Source organism: Spermophilus citellus, assembly GCF_964194105.1.
Source record: "Spermophilus citellus genome assembly, chromosome: X".
Classification (NCBI taxonomy): domain Eukaryota; kingdom Metazoa; phylum Chordata; class Mammalia; order Rodentia; family Sciuridae; genus Spermophilus; species Spermophilus citellus.
The window spans coordinates 16,320,173-16,339,245 of record NC_138190.1 but is presented as its reverse complement, the minus strand read 5'-3'; the positions used below and the strand labels follow the sequence as shown (position 1 = coordinate 16,339,245).

Below are 19,073 nucleotides of genomic sequence, written 5' to 3'. Positions count from 1 at the left end.
AAATAAGAGTAAACAGGTAGGCAGTTACTAATAAATACAGGTGCCAGAAAACATGAGAGTCTGGAAACTTTGTGAAATGGCTGCTTAAAGGGGCATCAGGAGGCAGGCAATGAGGAAATGGATGCTTACTTAGAGTTTTATGAAATAAATAAAATCATACCTTTTACATAGGGGCTATGGTAGCAATAACATGAACAAGTCCTTGAAATTGATATTAAAAATTCCAAAGTGCTTCCATGTTTATTCTCTTTTTGAGCCCACCAGCAGTTCTGTGAGATCAGGAGGGCAGAAATTGAATTTATAGTACATTCTTACATGACTTCCAGCTTCACAATAGTATATGATTGTGTCATATACTATTATCTCCCTCCAGAGAAAACTAATTTTAAGCTTAATTGTGACATCAGCTTATTTGAGTTCATTTATAGAAAATGGGAGCAATCCCTTTTAACGAATACAATAAGATCACTACATAGTCTGCAACTATAGTTGCCAAGGAGCGGGATTAACTATAACCCATTCCACGGGGCCAGAATTGACCAGATAATGGCTCTCCTTTTATCCAGGAAGACATTTGTTTTTCATTGACATAGAAAGATAGCCAAGATTAACTTACCCATCTCTATTTATAGATAAATTCCAAAGGAAATGTATTGTCTCAATTTTTATTTTTATTTGCTCTTTTCCTGCTGCCTAATTTTATTTCATTTTTTAATATTTTGTCATCCTGACAGTCATTGACCCCAGGTCCTTGTACATGTTAAGTAGGTGCTCTACCACTGAGTTTAACCCCCAACCCTCACTGCCTAATTAAAAGAATCATACTTAAGTGTAATCTTTATACACATATAAACACAAGACACACACACTATATATATACACTATCTATATATTTGCACCAGGATTTGGAAATCATGCTGAAATGCTACCATGTAATCCTTCCCTCTCAAAAAATACATGTCTGGGAAAACTTCATTTCAAGATGCCCCTAAATCATCACCCTACAGGTCAACTATTCTGAAAAGCTCCCTGTCATTACCAATAGCCAAAAAAAAAAAATGGTGTCCTGTACTCCCTGAAGAATCATATACAAATTTTGCTGCTTGTTATCTGTCAGGGGAGATAGCCTGGAAGTCATTATGACCCAAATACAATCCAATTATGGAATAATTATAGACATGCTTTCACAGCCAGGAGCGGGCCACCCTACCAACCCAGTTGGTTTCAGAGCCCCTGGCTGCACCGGCTCCCAGTGCATAGGAAGAGGAGCTCATGGCCCAGATAAGACAAAACAGCTAATAATATTCCAGTACTACAGCACAGGTGGCAAATGCCACTGCATCAAATTCTGGAACCTCTTCACCACCACTACCCGACTTCTAACCCTTCATACCCGAGTCTAGACGTGGTTTCCTCTTCTGAGTAGTACTATTTCTCACTAGATAATCAAATTCTAAAATAACAAGAGGTGGTAGTCAGGACTTTGCTTCTATAGTTGGGGTCAACCTTCTATTGAAGTTAAAAATGCCAAGGAATTTGAGTTAGGTAAAAAAAAAAAAATAAGGCTATCTCTATTAAAAACCAAGACAACTCTGTAAAATTTGGCAGGCACTTCCAACCTATGGAGATCATTACAGGTTTACATTCTAGCATCCAATCATGTAGTTGTTCCTCCAGGCTGGCACTGCATGGATGACCTGCCAATTTAAGAAGCTTTCTCCCTAACTTGAGATCTTGAGTAGAATAGGGACAGGGCAGCACCAAGGACAGCATCCTGTGGGCCTCTGTGAAGGAAACCTTTTAGATAGGTCTAGAGCAATGATTCTCAAAGTTTTGCATGCAGTAATATCAGCTGGAGGGATGACTTCAGCTTAGATTGCTGGGTTAAACCCCAAAGGTTTGAGTCAGTTGTTCTGGGGTTGTCCCAGAATTTGCATTTGAAACAAGTTTCCAGGGCTGCAGCTATTGTTGGTTTGGGTATCATACTTTGAGAACCATTGACTTAGAGCCAAACATCAATCTAGATAGTTTAGATCTGGGCATTCAAAGATCCTATAACTATCCTATAACTACTCCACAGTTTTTACCTAGTGTTTGAATGTACAGTGAGACACTTAGTCAGATTTCTTTGCTGAAATTCAGACACACTAAATATCAACGAGGCAATAATCACAAATACTTGTCATAGTCTTTCCAAGGGTCAGACATTGTTCAAAGCACTTTATCTTATGAGACTTAAATGGGTTTGTACATGTAGGAGCTCCAATTTACAGATGAGAAAATGGAGGCACAGAGCAGTTACATGAATTTGCCCAAGATTGTACAACTAGACAGTGGGGCAGACAATAGTCAAATCTAGGCAGATTTCTTAATCATTACCCCAGGCAGACTCTCCACATGGCAGACAGGATAGCTCCCATAGGGATGAAATGTGCTGTGCAAATTACAAGGGACAATCCTAATGTACAGGATAAAGAATTTTGTCAATGGCATTGACTTACCAACTAGTCACTTAACCTCACTGACAGTTATGTTTTAGATAAGCGGTATCCCCTGAAAGCTCATGTGTGAGACAATGTAGGAATGTTTAGAGGTAAAATTCTCAGATCATGAGAACCGTAACTTAATCAGTGAATTAAACCATTTGAAGGATTAATAATTTGAATAACTATAGGCAGGTGGGATGTGGATGGAGGAAGTAGGTCACTTGAGGCATGCCTTTGGGGTTTATATTTTGTTCCTAGTGAGGAGAATTCTTTCTGAAACCCGGCTGTCATGAGCTGAGCAGCCTTTCTCTGCCACACCCTTCCACCATGATGGTCTGCCTCATCTTGAGCTCAGAGCTATGGAGTCAGTTGACCATGAACACCCGAAACCATGAGCCAATATAAAATTTTCCTTCCTTTAAATTGTTCTTGTCAGGTATTATGGTCACAGTGACAAAAAGAGCTAACTCACACACTAATACAACATTAATCTCTATTAATTATATGCTAATACTGTTATAGTCCCAGGGCTGGCAAAATAGGGCCCATAGGTCCAATTTAGCCTATCATTGAGTTTTCCTTTTAACCTTTTTAAAATTTTGAGATTATTTTAGATTCACATGCAGTTGTAAGAAATAATACATAGAGATTCCTATATTTAATGAATGGGAAGAAAGAGCAGAAATCATTTTTCTAATCTTTATGGAAATATTTCTAAGGAAGGCCTTGTCAAGTTTCAAATATATGCTGAGACAAAAAGCTGGGTTTGATAATCTTCATTCCAGCATGCTTTTATGGATGTACAGGTAGTAGAAGTAAAATACAAAAGATATTCTAAATTTGTACACCTTTCAAGTCCAAGAGCAGGCAGGACCAAAGGATCATAGCTAGGCAGCTTTATAGCTTTTCTCAAATATTATGATACAAGAACTAGCCAGTTTCTAAACAGTTGGTTTGTCTAGTCTTGAGCTTTAGGGTGAGAATTGCTCATTTTTATTATAATTATTTTAGTCCTAGAGTTAGGCAGCAGCAAAATGCTGAATACAATTAGGTACATTATCCTTGACAGTGACTACGCTAGAGAGTCATGTGGACTTACCTGGGTGCCACCTCTGACCAATGAATTCTTTGAAAGAGGAACAGAAAGAACTAGGCACGAGAATGTTTCACAAAATTTCTAGGTAATTCTGATGTGCAGGTTGGGCTGAGAAGGGCTGAGTTAGAGGGTGTTTCTCACATCTTCACTTAACAAGCCAGAGTGAAATCTTTCTTGCTTGTGAAAGTGGTTTTTTTTTTTTTTTTTTTTTTTGGTTGAATGTCTTTCTTTGGGATGAAAGTCTCCAAATGTGGAAAACAGCCAAGCATTCCTGAAAAGCCATGCAGTGTAAATGTGCACATATGTGTAGGGTAACTCATTGGTGCCACAGCCTCTGTTTAGGATAGAGCACAGGAAAGAGGTACTGGATTATACAGACTGCCATATGAATCCAAGGAGTAGCCAAATTGGTCTTAAAGGGGACTAAAGACATGCCAGTTCCTATAAATATTCTGTGCCTTTTCAGTGTTGTGATGCGTGTCTATCCATCAGTATATGAAGAGTCACATTCTCACAGGTCAGATGATCATCAATGCCATTATAGCTGAATACAAAGGTCCTCTCTATTTCCCTGATTCCCAGATTATATCCATTATTTTGAAGAATCTTTTGGGTTTAACTATGAACTCAGTAACTTTTAACCTCTATCCTAATTCATTTCCCTCTAAAACCTGCCAAGGCTGTTCTTCCCTCAAGATAATCTCAGTCATATCCTTTGGAGTGATTTATTAAAGGGAATACTAAGTAAGCTCCTATTTCACTAGAGTTTCTTTTAACAAGTTCAGTCTCTGAGTGTGTAAACATAAGTGGGTTGTGCTTTAGTGTAATGTGCTAAGAACAAATTGCTGGGTACTGAGCTGTTGCATTATAAGCTTTGGTTCAAGGTCAGCCACAAAGCTGCTTTGTGACCTGCTCCCATAAAGCTGAACCCATCAGTTCTCAGGTTGCTACTTCTCTAGATTCTGGCTACTCACTTTTTCTGTCCATTTTAGAAATGCCCAATGCATTTACAAGGTATTTACCTTGCAGCTTGGATTCAGTTTTTGACCTGTCAAATGAAATACCAACTTTTCATGATTCCTATCCATCACATCTATTCATTGGCATAAACATGTAGGGAATGGACTTAGCCTAAGGCAGCTCTAGTTATCTATTGTGGTATGACAAATTACTCCAAACTTAACAACTTGAACAATAAATATTATCTCACAGTCTCTGTGGGTCAAGAATTCATGGCTTAGGTATGTTATAGCCTAGGGTCTCCCATGAAGTGGCAGTCAAGATATTGCAGTCATTTAAAGCCTTGATTAAGATTGGATAGCCCACTCTCATTGCTAGCTACCTGGTGATGACTGTAATTAGGAGGCCTCAGTGCCTTCCCATAAGGACTTGTCCATTTGTTTGCTTGAGTGTTCTCACAGCATGGCAGCTGGATTCTCACAGAGTGAGTGATCCAAGAGAATGCAATGCAAGCAAGCAAAGTATTTTATGATCTAGCCTTGGAAGACATACTGTGACATTTTTGTAATGTTCTATTGATTATACAAGTTGGTCCTATTAACATCTTGGGGGCTACCTCTCTGATTTTTTTAACAGATGAGAAACTTGAGGTCTAGAGATGTAAGGTTTGCTTGAAGTCACATAACCATAACACTTCAGTATTTGTTTTTCTTTCACCTTTACAGATCCTCACCAACCACAACTTCATATATGTACTTAAAATATCAAATGCTGTTTATCTTGGGGAGATTTGAAAGATTATTTCCAAACAAAGTCAGTTTCCTTGATGCTACTCTCTCACAAACCAGATGACAAACAAGCAAAGTGCATACTCTGATCCCTTGGAAAAGTGTTTCCTTTGCTTACTTGCGTTATTAGGGAGGAGATGTTTCAGGGGGGAAGCAGATATAGAAGTGAACTAAAAAGCCAGCATTTGAGGGACACATTTTAACTTTTGTTTCCTCTCTTTAGCTTATTTCCATATGCAATGGGTTCCCCACTCTCTTCATTTCTGAGGACAAAAACTTGAACAACAAGAAAAAAACAGAGGGTATCACCCAAATCAAACCAATGGAAGGGAAGACTCTCCTTAGAGGTTGGAATTTCATTAGTCCTAAATGAAAGAGAATTATCTAGCCCCAGGAACTCCCTAGAAGAAGCAACTTTATTTTGGAAAAACTTGTTTCTACACACACACACACACACACACACACACACACACACACCCATGCCTACAAAAACACAGTTTTTCAAGCATGAAACTTAAAAACTGTGATAAATATTATCAGTGCTTTCCTTTTCAGGTCCTCTTTGAAACAGCTATCTCCTAAGAAAGGACACAGCAAGAAAGAAACCTCTTGTATATTCTCTATCCTTTTTCAATCTCTTCAAAACCGACAAGGCCTGTCATCTCTGATCAACTTAACTAGTCAGGAGACACAACAACTTTTTCCTGCCTGACCTATTTTGTATAATGGGGCCAGTTCCTTTGCCCTCTGACAAGCTACCTTCTCTCCTGACTTCCATTTATAGTAGGGCTTTATTAATGGTTAAATTGTTAGGAACGGATCTGTCTCCCTCACAAGGCTTATTTCCCCTGTTCAATAAATTAAGCCATGGGATCCAAGAGACTGTTCATTTCTACTTTATTTAAGGTCAAATTCTTCCCAGCCCACAAAATACTTTGAAGTGACAGGAAAGAGCTCAGTCTGAGTTCCCACTGCATGCCATAACAGTCTGGTCACTTGCCAATTATCTTGTATTTACTGCTCCAAGTAATACTTCTGAGGCCTGTGGAAATTTTCCTCAGATTTCCATGGAAGTTTGAGATCTGGAACTGAAACTCTTTGTTGAGGAGCACTAGGGGTTTTACCAATAGATAAGGGCTTCCTTTCTCAATTCTCAAGCAAGAACCTTTGGACAAGTGCTGAATTTCTCATGTTTGATGACCTTAAATGAAGTTTGGCAAACTCTAATTATTCACAATGCTTATTGCTGTCACAAGGTGATCTCACTGAGGTCCTACAAGTGCCAAAGTTACCTGTGAATTTCACCCCTCAAAGCTTTTCCTCACTTGCTTTTTAAATCCATTCCCCAACAAAACCCCCACAGAAGTGATGATATCACTGCACTGCTGCACATTCTTCAGTGGTTCCCCATTACCCTTAGGGTGTGCACTAAATGATACAGACCAACCAGGAGTTTTTCATCCTGCATTTTTTTCTACCCAGGACTTACCTTGCTCCAATCATAGTGAACTTCTCTCAGTTCATGGAGGTGCTACGTTGACTCTAGGCATTTGCTCCTGCTCAGTCAGTGTTTTAGTCAGCCTTTTAACTGCTGTGACCAAAATACCCAATTTAAGAGAAGGAAAAGTTTGTTTGGGGGCTCACCATTTCAGAGGCCTTAGTCCATGGCTGACTCCATTCTTCAGGGCCTGAGATGAGGCAGAAGGTCATGGCAGAAGTGTGTGGCCAAGGAAATCAGCCGAGAACAGGGCACCAGGAAGCAGAAAGAGGGCAGAAAGGTACATCCCCACAGGCAGGGACCCACCTCCTCCAGTCACACCCTACTTCCTGTAATTATCACCCAGCAAATCCCTATTAGGGGATTAACAAACTGATTGGGTTAAGGCTCTCATACCCCAATCATTTCATCTCTAAATTTTCTTGCATTGCCTACACATGAGCTTTGGGGGACAGAAAATTCTTTTTCAGTCTTTCTCACCTCCATTACCAATTATCTGGCTAACTTTTACCCATGAGTCAGGTCTCAGTTTAAATAAATGCAGTTTCTGAAAAGCCTTTGCATGGCCCCTTAAGCTGGATAAGGTATTCATAGTTTTCTGTTTGTCCCATCATGGCAGCACCTATCACAATGGAGGAGTGAATTGCCATCACTTATGTTGTTGTCAGACTTTCCTTCTAGATGTTAAGTTCCATGAAGAAGAGTAACCTGTTTGACTTGTCCACCATATATGTATAGTGTCTAATACGTTTCCTGGCCTACAGTGCAACCCAATTAGACAGGAATTCTGTTTTCCACCTTTAGGACCATTTAGTACATGTAAGTATAGAGCCAAAAAGAAATGTAAATTTATTTCCAAAAATGACCTCAAAAACAGATGCAAATATTTAAGAAAGAGTTACATGTAAAACTACCTAAAATTTTCTCATTATCAGCCCAAGATTCCTTTATCATAGAGATTTTTTTTTTTTACCTCAACTCAAATCTCACTTCTTTCTTTCTGAGAATCACAGTTTTACACTGAGCTCTAAACCTTTCTTTTCCCCTGTAATGTAGACTCAATTCATTTCTTTCAATTTTCCTCTACCCATTTAGATCTCCCTCCACTATAAGCACCATGAAGATCTTGAAGCTAAGATGACATAGACTGAAAATCTTACTTGGAAGACAGAGGAGGAGGAAGGAATGTGTTGACTTATAAGCTTTTTGTGGGCCTTTGTTTCAGAATAATAGCAAAAGTGCACAATGATAATGTAGGAGGCACTCTGCTAAATGTATGAATATGTCATCCTTATAACCATCCTATGAGCTTGACACTATTATTTTCATATCCATCAGAAAAACAGTGGGGTTTATGTGGTTAAATAACTTGCACATGGTGCAAGGTGGCACGGGTAGAAAGCAGGAGAGCTGACATGTGAAGGCAGCTTCTGCTGTGGAAACATCTCCACAGTGAGCATGCAGGAAAACCCCAGCTGAATGTAGAGTCTCGATTCTACCTGGGAAATAGCTCAGAGACCGGCAAGGCAAAGGATGTTGAAGCTGTTTCTGGATGAGTTGATTGTGAGCACATGTCAAAGCTTTATTTTAGAGTTGTTTCAAGTAGCTTCAAAAATCCAGTTCAAAAAATGTGGAATTCAGCTGGGATTGTGGCTCAGTGGTAGAATGTTTGCTTAACATGTGTGAGGTACCAGATTCAATCTTTGGCACTACATAAAAATAAATAAGAGAAATTTTTAAAAATGTGGAATAGGAAATAATGTGGTCAGATAACATTGTGAAACCAGGTACAAGAGATCATTAAACTCTGTTACAAGGCAAATCTAGTGAGGCAGGTAAATCTAATATCCCTGAAGGATCTCTTAATCTCATTAAAGTTGATCAGAAAATCATATGTTTTATCAGCAATGTTTCCCAGAAGGAACCACTTATTTCACCAGAACACAAAGCTCTTTACTAGCTCAGGTTTGTGAGCATTTTCTTTCACAGGAAACAGCTCTCTCTGGACCAGTGTTTTTTCACATCAGTATTTTGACATTTGGACCAGATAACTTTTTGTTGTGGGTGCTGTTCTGTACATTGTTGGATGGCCCACCCTCCTCCTGTTGGCTGTAATAACCAAAAATGCCTAAACATATTAACAAATGTACAGTGGGGGGTGGGCAACCCCCTCCCTATTGAGAACCACCACTTTCAACCCTTAATTCTCCAAACATGGTCCATGAATCAATAGTGCTCCCTGGGAGGCTGGGCATGCATAGTCTCAGGCCTCACTCCACATGTTTTGAGTCGGAATCTGCATTTTAACAGGATCCCCAGGTCACAGGGACATTGAAGTCTGAGAAGCCCTTCTAGACCAGTGGTTCTCAACCTTGATTACACATCAGAGCACCTGGGAAACTTTAAAAAAATATTGATTGCACCTCCAGAGTCTAGTATAACTGGTCTGGGGCAGCCTGGACTTTAGGATTGAAAACAACAACAAATAGTACTGCCCAGGTGATTCTAATGTGCAGCCAACTTTGAACTCCTGTTCTGGGTTTTCAAAAAGAAGAAAATTCTCCACAACATTGGGAGTGATTTATATAAAAAAGGCTACAAACAAGACCTCAAATATCCAATGATTCTTTCCTTTCCATAAATATCCTTTCATGACTTCTTAACTCTCTTAGGATTATAACATTAAAGTCCTTTGGTGATGTCTTCAAAAGATAGAATTTGGCTATAACTAACTTTAAAAATAATGGTTGAATGATTGGGGGTGGGATGAAAGCATTAAGCTTCTATGATAAGCTTTTAAATAAGAGCCATTGAAATAATCCCTCCAAATGCTGATCATTTTTAAAAAGTCTATACTTGGAAAAAATACATTAAATAGCAAACCCTATCAAGAAAATTGTTTTGCATGAAGTGTATAATTATATAAAGAGCCCATGCAAATTGGGAAGCAAAACACTAACACCTTAATAAATAAATAGTTAAAGAAAATGAACACACAATTCACAAAAGTGGATGTAATTAGCAGAGAAGCATGAGAAAATATGCAGCCTCATTAGAAATCAAAGGGATGCTCAAGAAAACAAAGTTAACAATTTTCCTCTTAGAAAATTCCAAAGATGAATGGGAAAATGATAAGGAGACTGACATACTCATTCTCTCCATGGATATTGAGAGTCTCCCGAATAGCAGGCACTATAGTAGCATAGGTGATGAGGATGGGGGGTTAATAAATGAAGAAAGTCTCACACTTTGTGGATTTTTATCTCTTCCAACCTAGGTATGCCTTGATGGAAGTCCTTCCGAAAGACAATGTTTATGCAGAAAAAATTGTTTATTTAAGATTTAAAAACTGATTGAAAACCCACATGTTCAATAATAGGATTTCAATCAAGCAAATTCTGATGCAGTCTCCTGATGAAATACTACAGACACTGTGGCATAATAATGAGACATAAAAAATGCAAACACTGTAACTGGGAAAATGTAGCGGTGGAGTAAATTTTGAAAATAAAATGTGGCTTTGTTCTTACTCTTAATACACACAATATACATTTATATATCTAAAGCTCTAAGGAGCCCTAAAATTAAGCAATTGGATTATCTTTCCTTAACTAAGTATGTTTTTAAAAATGTTTTATATTGACACATTATAGTTATATATAATACTGGGGTTCATTTTGACATAATTATGAATGAATGGAATATAATTTGCTCCACTTTGTCCCCAATACTTCCTTTTCTCCTCCTTCTTTCCCTCCCCTGTTCCCCTACCTCTACTCTACTGGTCCATCTTCTATTTATTTATTGTTTATTTAATTGGTGCTATATATACACACACACTCACCATGGTATATTCATATATATACATAGTATAATTTGGTCAATTCTAATTTAACTGACCACAGAGGATTTTTTCCTCCCTCCCTTTCTTTCAAAAGTGAAACTTCTTTTATCACCTGTTGGAATTAGTATTTCTCAAACAAATTAACAAAACTTTGGGGGTATGCTGGCATGTATGATATTCATAGTTATGTAAAGATAAAAGCCATACATGGTTATATATAGGTCCTCCTTTTTATGATGGGGTTGTGTCCATTATAAGTTGAAAATACCAAAGTTGAAAATGCATTTACTACACCTAGCCCACCACACATCATAGCCTGGCTAATTGGGAGTTCCTGATTTTTCCACTGCCCAGCATGGTGGTAGAGGAACATATCATGTCTTGATAGTCCAGGAAAAAATCAAAATTCATCATTCAAGGTACATTTTCTATTTAATGTGATTGCTTTTGCATCATCATAAAATCAAAAAACACAAATTGAATCAGATGACTTTTTCCCCTGTCTGGACTTGATGAGAAAATGCCATATTCACTCTTTCTTTTCCCATAATAATGGTTTACCCTGTTTACCTCTACTGACTCCTAACATACTCCTAAGGCAACACCTTTAAAAATCATAAGTTAAACCATTGTAAGTTGGGGACAAGCTGTAAATAGTAAAAAGAATCTCAACAAAAGGCTGGGGCTGTAGCTCCATAATAAAGCACATGCTTAGTATATGAGAGGTCCTGAGTTGAGTCTGTATCAAAACCACAATAACAACAACAACAACAACAAAAACCCAATCAAACAAAAACCCCCGACACTTCATGCTGTTCATGTCAGATTTCAGCATTTTACTCTAGGAAAAAAAATACACACACATACACAGATATTTGTGTGTATCTATCTATCTATATCCTCTCTCTCTCTCTCTCTCTCTCTCTCTCTCTCTCTCTCTATATATATATATATATATATATATATATATATATATATGCATATGCTTGTTTTTGGTTCCAGGGATAGAACCTAGGGGTGTTTAACCACTGAGCCACATTCCCAACTCTTTTTATATTTTATTTTGAGACAGGGTCTTGCTAAGTTGCTTAGGGCCTCACTATCTAGAAAATATTTTTAAAATGCCTCTAAGAAGACAAGAAACATTTTTGATTAAATTTTGGTGTTCATTAGGACAGAACAAGTACACATATTTAAATCAAAATTTTTATACACTACCAATATATTTCTTTTTATCAGTTATTGCCACTGGTGTCTCTAATATACTGTCAGTATTTTACAGAAATTTTGAAAAATAATTTAGTGTAAGGGAAAGAGCTCCAGACCAGCTTTTCTTCCTGAATTAGCCATTAACTGGCTGTATGATCTTGGACAAGAGACTCAAACCATCTGGATTCAAATTTCTTAATTTCTAAAATGAGAAGCAATAAAAACCCCTCTAATTTCATTCATATTTGAAAATAAGTTTAACTATTTTGAAAGATAAAACTTTATGGTTATATCTTTGCTTGATGGTACATCAAAGGCTGTACTTTTTTAATACTGAGAATTTGAACCACTCATCATGATCATTGTTATTATAAAAACAGAGTCAATCTGTATGACCATGTGGTTTCCAGGAGTATGTTTCTGGAAGAAAGCAGAGAGGCCTATATTTGTTTTCAGGTGTTCTGTTAACTATGTCAAGAAATTGGTTTTCTATTTGGTTGTTCCAGAACCCATGGCTACCACAGATCATTGCTAGACAATTGTAGGAGGATTCTGGGTATTTCCCATGTAATTACCATTGTATTTAGGATTCAAATGCTAAGGTATACACAACATAGAAGAATGTTCCTGTATTTGGGAAGTCAGAAGCTTTTGGTTAAGATAGTCATTTCTTCAACTTATCGCTTCTTCTACCTCTCGATATTGTTGACCTCTGCTTTGCCAGGGAAATCTCAAATCAGTATTTCCACAATGAAGTCAGTGGCCCCTTTGAAAACATGGAGTAATATGTTCTGATGGATGGAGAGAAAATTTCCACAAACTCTCTAGCTACCTATGGCATCTTAGATGATGCCCCTTTCTTCATCAAGATCTCAGCAACCAAATTAAGTTTGTGTCTCAGCTTCCTGTGGCCTCTAACTCTGACAATGTATCATGCTATCAATAGAGTAAAATTTAAAAGCTGCTTTTGAATTACTTTAATGAGATTTGACCTGGATATGTAATTTGCCTTTTCCTTAATGTCACTCAAATTCTCCATGTCTTACACACAATACTACTTTACTCTGGATTTCAGGTGTAGAATTTTGCCAGAACAAATGTCTTGTTCTTCACGCCTCTCTCATCTTCTCTGTTTTTAAATAGTCACTGGTAGAAACAATTCAGTTATCATTGTTGCCACCAAAGGCTTCATGATATGCCAGAGTCAATTTTGGTGCATGTTTCATAGTTTAGGGAAAAATAAATTTCTAATTTTTTACTCAAAATTTTGTTTCATTGATCTTATGAGTGGCTGTTTTGGATAAAAGAAAGAATTCTGGGTATGGAGTTGAGTGTAACTCTAAACTGAACATGTCTTGTCTCTATGACCGTGTGTGTGATGTTCCCTAACACTTTCCTCATGGTGGTAGTTGTGATGATCACATAGGACAATGTGTGTGAATGTGCTTTGTAACCTCTAGAGGGCTCCACAAATGCCAGGCTCTTGTCTTATATCTGATGCCCTCTATCGAACTTCAAAGTTGTCACTGATTTTCTCTGGGCATGTGGTGGGCCACTGCAAATGAAAACAGAGTGTGAAACACTGCCTGTCTCCCAACTACTTTTGAGTGTCACTGTGTTTATGGCTTTATGATTTAGCACCACATAGGAGCAAGTAATTGTTGCACCGCCCCCTGAGTGTCTGGTTAAAAGACCAAATGCAGTGTCTGGTTAAAAGACCAAAGTGTTGAGAAGACTCCATTTCCCACATGATATATGTAGGGCCACAGTGACTATGAGTAACACAGCTATAAATGGGTCATGGCAAGGTGTAAACATCACATGCTCCTCAGGCTGGATGTGGTGTGACACAAGGGGGAAATTTAGCCTATCTTAGCACCAGCCAAAGTGTCCCTTGCCCAGAAGTAAACTAGAGGTTGGGCTTCCATTTTTAAAAAAATCTGGGTGCAAAAGTTGTGGGGTAACTGTCAAGTGACTTTTCAGCAGGGTGCCTCACTTTCCCCATCCTTCTTACAAATGCCCTCATACAGAAGGACAGGGCACAGGAGAATAGCTGACAGCTGTTGTCTAGGCAGCAAAGCAGTGTGGCCCTGGAGACTGCCCAACACACTTGCATTCCAACGCCCCAACAAACAAGTGTGCTTTACAGCATGGGCAATTTTAGCTCTGGATCCCTTCCCATTGATTTCCATTTCTAAATTTGAGCCCTGACTCAGAGCAGGGAGCTCAGGTCTCTGGATTCCTGAATTTCTGTCTTCTGATATCTTCCAGGCATTCCTAGCATATGCCAACTCCCATGAGGCCAGGGTTGGAGATTTTGGTCCTCTGTGGCTTTGTACTCCAGGTAGGATTATATAAGACCTTATCCATAAGCAGAGTCTAGTGTTCAAGCTGGGACATCTCAAATTCTACTGATACCCAGGAGAGGAAAAGGGATCCGGAGGCACAGTGTGATCTACAGGACAACTGCAATGTTTTCTCTCTTTCATCCACTGCCTCCTGCCTGGCTTCTTCTAGAAGGAAGAATCAGGTTCACTTTTTAGATCAAATGAGGTAACTGTATAAATCCATGGTGGAGTGTCCAGAACATAGTAGGTGTTCGAGACTGGTATAGTCACCATTAGCTCTTTTTCCACCCCCATATGAAGCCACAGGTTGACACCACTGCCAGAGTTCCCATCTTTAATCAGAGTTTGAGAGGTGTCCTTGGCCTTGGGAACTTTGGGTAAAGGTGAAGAGCTCAGATCCCCTACAACTAATGTTGCATAAGTAATATTTCTCAGTATAGCCACAATTTTATCTACCTTAGTTCAGAGTACATATCAATCCTGCCATATAAATGGCACTGATCTCTGGGTTGCAGATAGTGCTTCCCAGTCTGAATATTTCTTGGAGAGAAATCACACCTCACAGAACATGCTTTAGTGACAATTTGCTATGGATCATCACCCCTTTTATGCTGGTCAGAGAAGCCTACGGAATGTCTCGGCTTCAAGAGCACCTTGTCATGGGCCTCTCACTTAGCCAGGGAGACTGGGCCATGTGTCACCTAGCACAGTGACCACAGCAGTAAAGTGAATAGAGCATACCCTGGCCATGATGGGACTGTGGCTAGGGTCTAGAGCAAAATTGACAGCACAGTGGAGACCCAGCCCATTAATCAGCACTCCTGGTTTACTGCATCTATGAACCTCTTGCTAATTCCTGCTGCATCACATTGAAGAATGTGGGTTTGGCTGTAACTACAATTTCAGCCTTTTTTCTGTTCTCATTTATCCAGTGGCCCAAGTCATCAGTTCCCTGGTCTCTGCTATATGGCAGGTACCATGATAGGCAATGGAATGTAAAAGTGAATAGGACATGTTTAGACCCTACACAGGGTCACAGCCTAGTGGCAGGAGAGCTATAACAGAAAAAAAATGTTAGCAGTGAGATGTTCATATAAGCAAATGATTACAATTCAGTATGTTACATGGAGAGTCATGAGGAGGCAGGATTTTAGTCCAAAGTTATAAGCAAAGAGGGGGAGGCCTGATGGCTCTTGTGTTAAAGAAGCATTAAGTAGTGGTCCAGTGAACTCAGAGTACAGATGAATGAGAGAAAATGGTCAGAGATGGGGCTGGCATGGTGCACCAGGATGAGGCTTTGAAATTGCTGGTTAATGATACATATCTACTGTGGAAACCCTGGACTGTGGAGATGATGGTATTTTACTTTCTCTTGGTGACTAACATGCACAAAAAATTGATAATTAAAAACTAAACAATCTAAATATCTATTAACAGATGAATAGATAAAGAAAATGTGATGTAAATGTACAATGGAATACTATACAGCTTTCAAAAAGAATTACATTTTGTACTGTGTGACAATATAGATGAACCTGGAGGACATTAGGCAGAGTCACAAAAGGACAAACACTGTATGATTCCACTTACATGAGGTAGCTAAAATAGTCAAACTCATAGAATCAAAGGGTGGAATGGTGGTTTCCAGGGGCAGAAGGGAAGAGGAAAAAGGAAGTTATAAATCAAGAGGTATAAAGTTTCAGTCAAACAAGACGAATAAACTCTAGAGTTCTGTTGTATAACACTGAACCTAAACTCAACAATGCTTTATTGTATACCTAAAAATCTGTTAGGAGTGTGTATCTCATGTTGTGTTCTTACCACAATAACATAAAAGATAAGCAAATAAAATAAAATGTTAGAGAAATACAAGGGACTATGCCAACTGCTATTGAGAGCATTTTCAGTTTTGCAACTATTAATATCCCTCTACCTTTCGTTCTTGTTCCCAAACCATCCAAACCTTCCATGTCAGTGGGGTAAAAAGAGCCTCAGAGTCAGGACAACTGAATTAAAATTCTAGTTTTTCCATTTGTCAGCTATGACACTTTGACCTAGTCACTTAGCTTTTGGAACCTTTATATATTTCATCTTTAACAATAAATATACCACATCCTGCATCATAGCAATGCTACAAATGTTCAATGACACAAGGGGCTTTGTGATCTACAAAGAAATATACAGGAAAGCAAAGCTTTCTAACAGATCTCTGCAATAGACTTCTCCTCAGAACTCACTGGCCAGACCTGGTCCCATGGCTCCCACTAGCTGTAAGAGAGACTAAAAAAATAAGAGTATTTGGCTCACCAGCCTTTGAAGTAGAGAAAACTGGGCTTTGTGGAGAGTATGAAGCCATAGTTTTTACCTTAGCAGGGAGAGGACCCTTGTTGGCAGAGTTTTTATTCCTTCCAGCTATTGGTAATGAAAAAATTTGAGTATTCTACTTAGAAAATACTTATCCCATTTATATAAGTAAAACACACAAAGAAAGACACCAAAGATTAACAGAAAACAGATGTATCAGTGATTCAAGAATCCCTGCATTACAAGAACTTTGCAAAAAAAAATGGCACATGTCAATTAACTATTGCTGCATGACAGATTACCCCAAATCCAATGCTTAAAAACCACTTTTTAAAAGTATTTTTTTCAGAGGTTGGGGTTGTGGCTCAGTGATAAGGTGCTTGCCTCGCATGTGTGCAGCCCTGGGTTTGATCCTCAGCACCACATAAAAATAAATAAAATGAAGGTATTGTGTCCAACTACAACTAAAAAATAAATATTTAAAAATATATATTTTTAATTTTTTTAGTTGTAGTTGGACACAATACCTTTATTTATTTATTTATTTATTTATTTATTTATTTTTATGTGGTGCTGAGGATCAAACCCAGGGCCTCTCACATGCTAGGTGAGCGCTCTACCACTGAGCCACAACCCTACCCCTTAAAAATCATTTTTTAAAAAATTCTAGCTAATTTGTTTGGGCTCAGCTAATCTTGGCCAGAAATATTAATGAGTCTTCAGGTCAGCTGGGGGCTCTATACTACATGAGGCTGCACAACTAGGGTTTCTCTGATCTCCTTGTTTCTCATCCTTCTCTTGGGATCAGAGGCTAGCCTGGGCATACCCTTGTTACAGCAATGGCAGAAGTACAAGAGACCAAGCAAAAGCATGTGAAATTTCTTGACGTGTAGGCTTAGAAAATCATCACTTCTGCTTCATTTTGTTGACCAAAGTAAGTCACATGGGCAAACTCAAGAATGAGAAATTATATCCCACCCACAATGGTAGGAAACTACATAGTAGGAATGGATATAGAGAGGGGTGACAGAATGGAGCCATGAATGCAAATCTATCTCAGGCACCAAAGGTCTTGGAATTTATGGTCATAAGATTAGCATTACACTCTAAATCTTCACAAGGAAGCCATTCTAATTAAGTTTGCAATTATTTAAATCACTGTAGCTGAAGTTGATGGTCACACCTTCTACCCATAGTTCGTTTTACATTCATGGAATTGAGATGAAATTTCCAAGTGAAAATGGGGTCTTGTGTCCCATTTGGCTTGTACCAATCAGATTGATTTATAACCTGTCCCTAAAAATATCTCATGGAAACTCATGACAAATGTAGAGGACATTGTGTTAAGTTAGCTAAGCTAGAAACAGAAAGACAAATACTTATGATCTCTCTTATGTGTGAAATCTGAAGAAGTTGAACTCCGAGAAGTAGAAAGTAGAATGGTAGTTTCAGGGGACTTCGTGAATAGGGAGATGTTGATTAGAAGGTGCAAAATTTCAGATATAGGAGGACTATATTCTGGAGATCTGGTGTATATATAGCATGGTGACAATGATAATGGTAATAATAATGTCTTGTATACTTGAAAATTGCTGAGAATAGGTCTTAAATGTTCTTATAAGAAGTTAGAATGTAAAGTGATGAATATGCTAATTATCTTGGTTTAATCATTTCACAATGCATGCATATATCAAAGTATCATGCTGTACACCATAAATATATATACGATTTTTATTTGTTTGCCATGCCTTAAACTAAAGCTGGGAAGAGAAAACTAGTGTTTTTTTTTCTTTTGCAGGCTTGATGTGAAGAATTAAAAATGAAGAGAGTGGATTCAAATGAATATAGCTCAATAAAAATTTTTCTATATTTGTATGAAGATTATGAACCTCCTGAATGCCTGAGACTCTAGCAGAAATGGCCTGTTTGTACATTTATATCTCTTCCTTCTAGTTGGCTGCATTTCACTTTAATTTATCTTCATTTGTGGCAACTTGCAGAGTAAATCAGCCCATAAATTTGCCACCTGAAGGGTGTGGTTTTGAGGAGGGATATGATTTTATGGAGCAGGATATGGCAATGTGTGTAACAGCGATTTTGATGGAAAGAGCTCTAAGCTACTTCCCACAGTCTCTTGGTCAATATTTGGAATGCATTTTAGTTCTTCACCTTTTAAATTATGTCAATAAACTTTTTATGAGTTCAAATAAATATCGGAGTAAATGTAAAATCTGAATCTAGACTAAATTAATTTTCATATCTTCAGACAGCCACATATTCACTAACATGGAGAGAAATAAGATGTAAAAATGAGCCAAATCCTCTATTGCCTAAGTGTGGGCTTCTTATTCTGAATAATTAGCTACTACGAATAACACTATGGCTGGGTGATCATTGCACACAAAATTAAATATTGCCTGAGGGATTGGATATCACTGATGTTCCTTCTCCAAAGATGACATTTGTGGAGAGTGCATTTGACTTCCGTAGAGGCTCAGAAACTCCCGTCACCCAAATGGAATAGAGTTTATTGTAAGGCA

General features: G+C 38.2%; 1 protein-coding gene across 3 annotated transcripts in view; it reads left to right on the top strand.

Moving 5' to 3' along the window:
- The window catches only part of SMPX (small muscle protein X-linked), a 55,957-nt gene extending 37,194 nt beyond the window's left edge, over positions 1 to 18,763 (top strand). Inside the window, exon 5 of one of the 3 annotated variants that reach the window (XM_081277092.1) lies at positions 18,332 to 18,763. The gene's annotated coding sequence lies outside the window, so the exon portion shown is untranslated. Of the gene's footprint in view, positions 1 to 5,885; positions 6,209 to 10,105; positions 10,342 to 18,331 lie in introns of those variants that run through there. The other 2 variants (XM_081277093.1, XM_081277094.1) reach the window with 2 other exon arrangements.
- Positions 18,764 to 19,073: the final 310 nt, after the last annotated feature.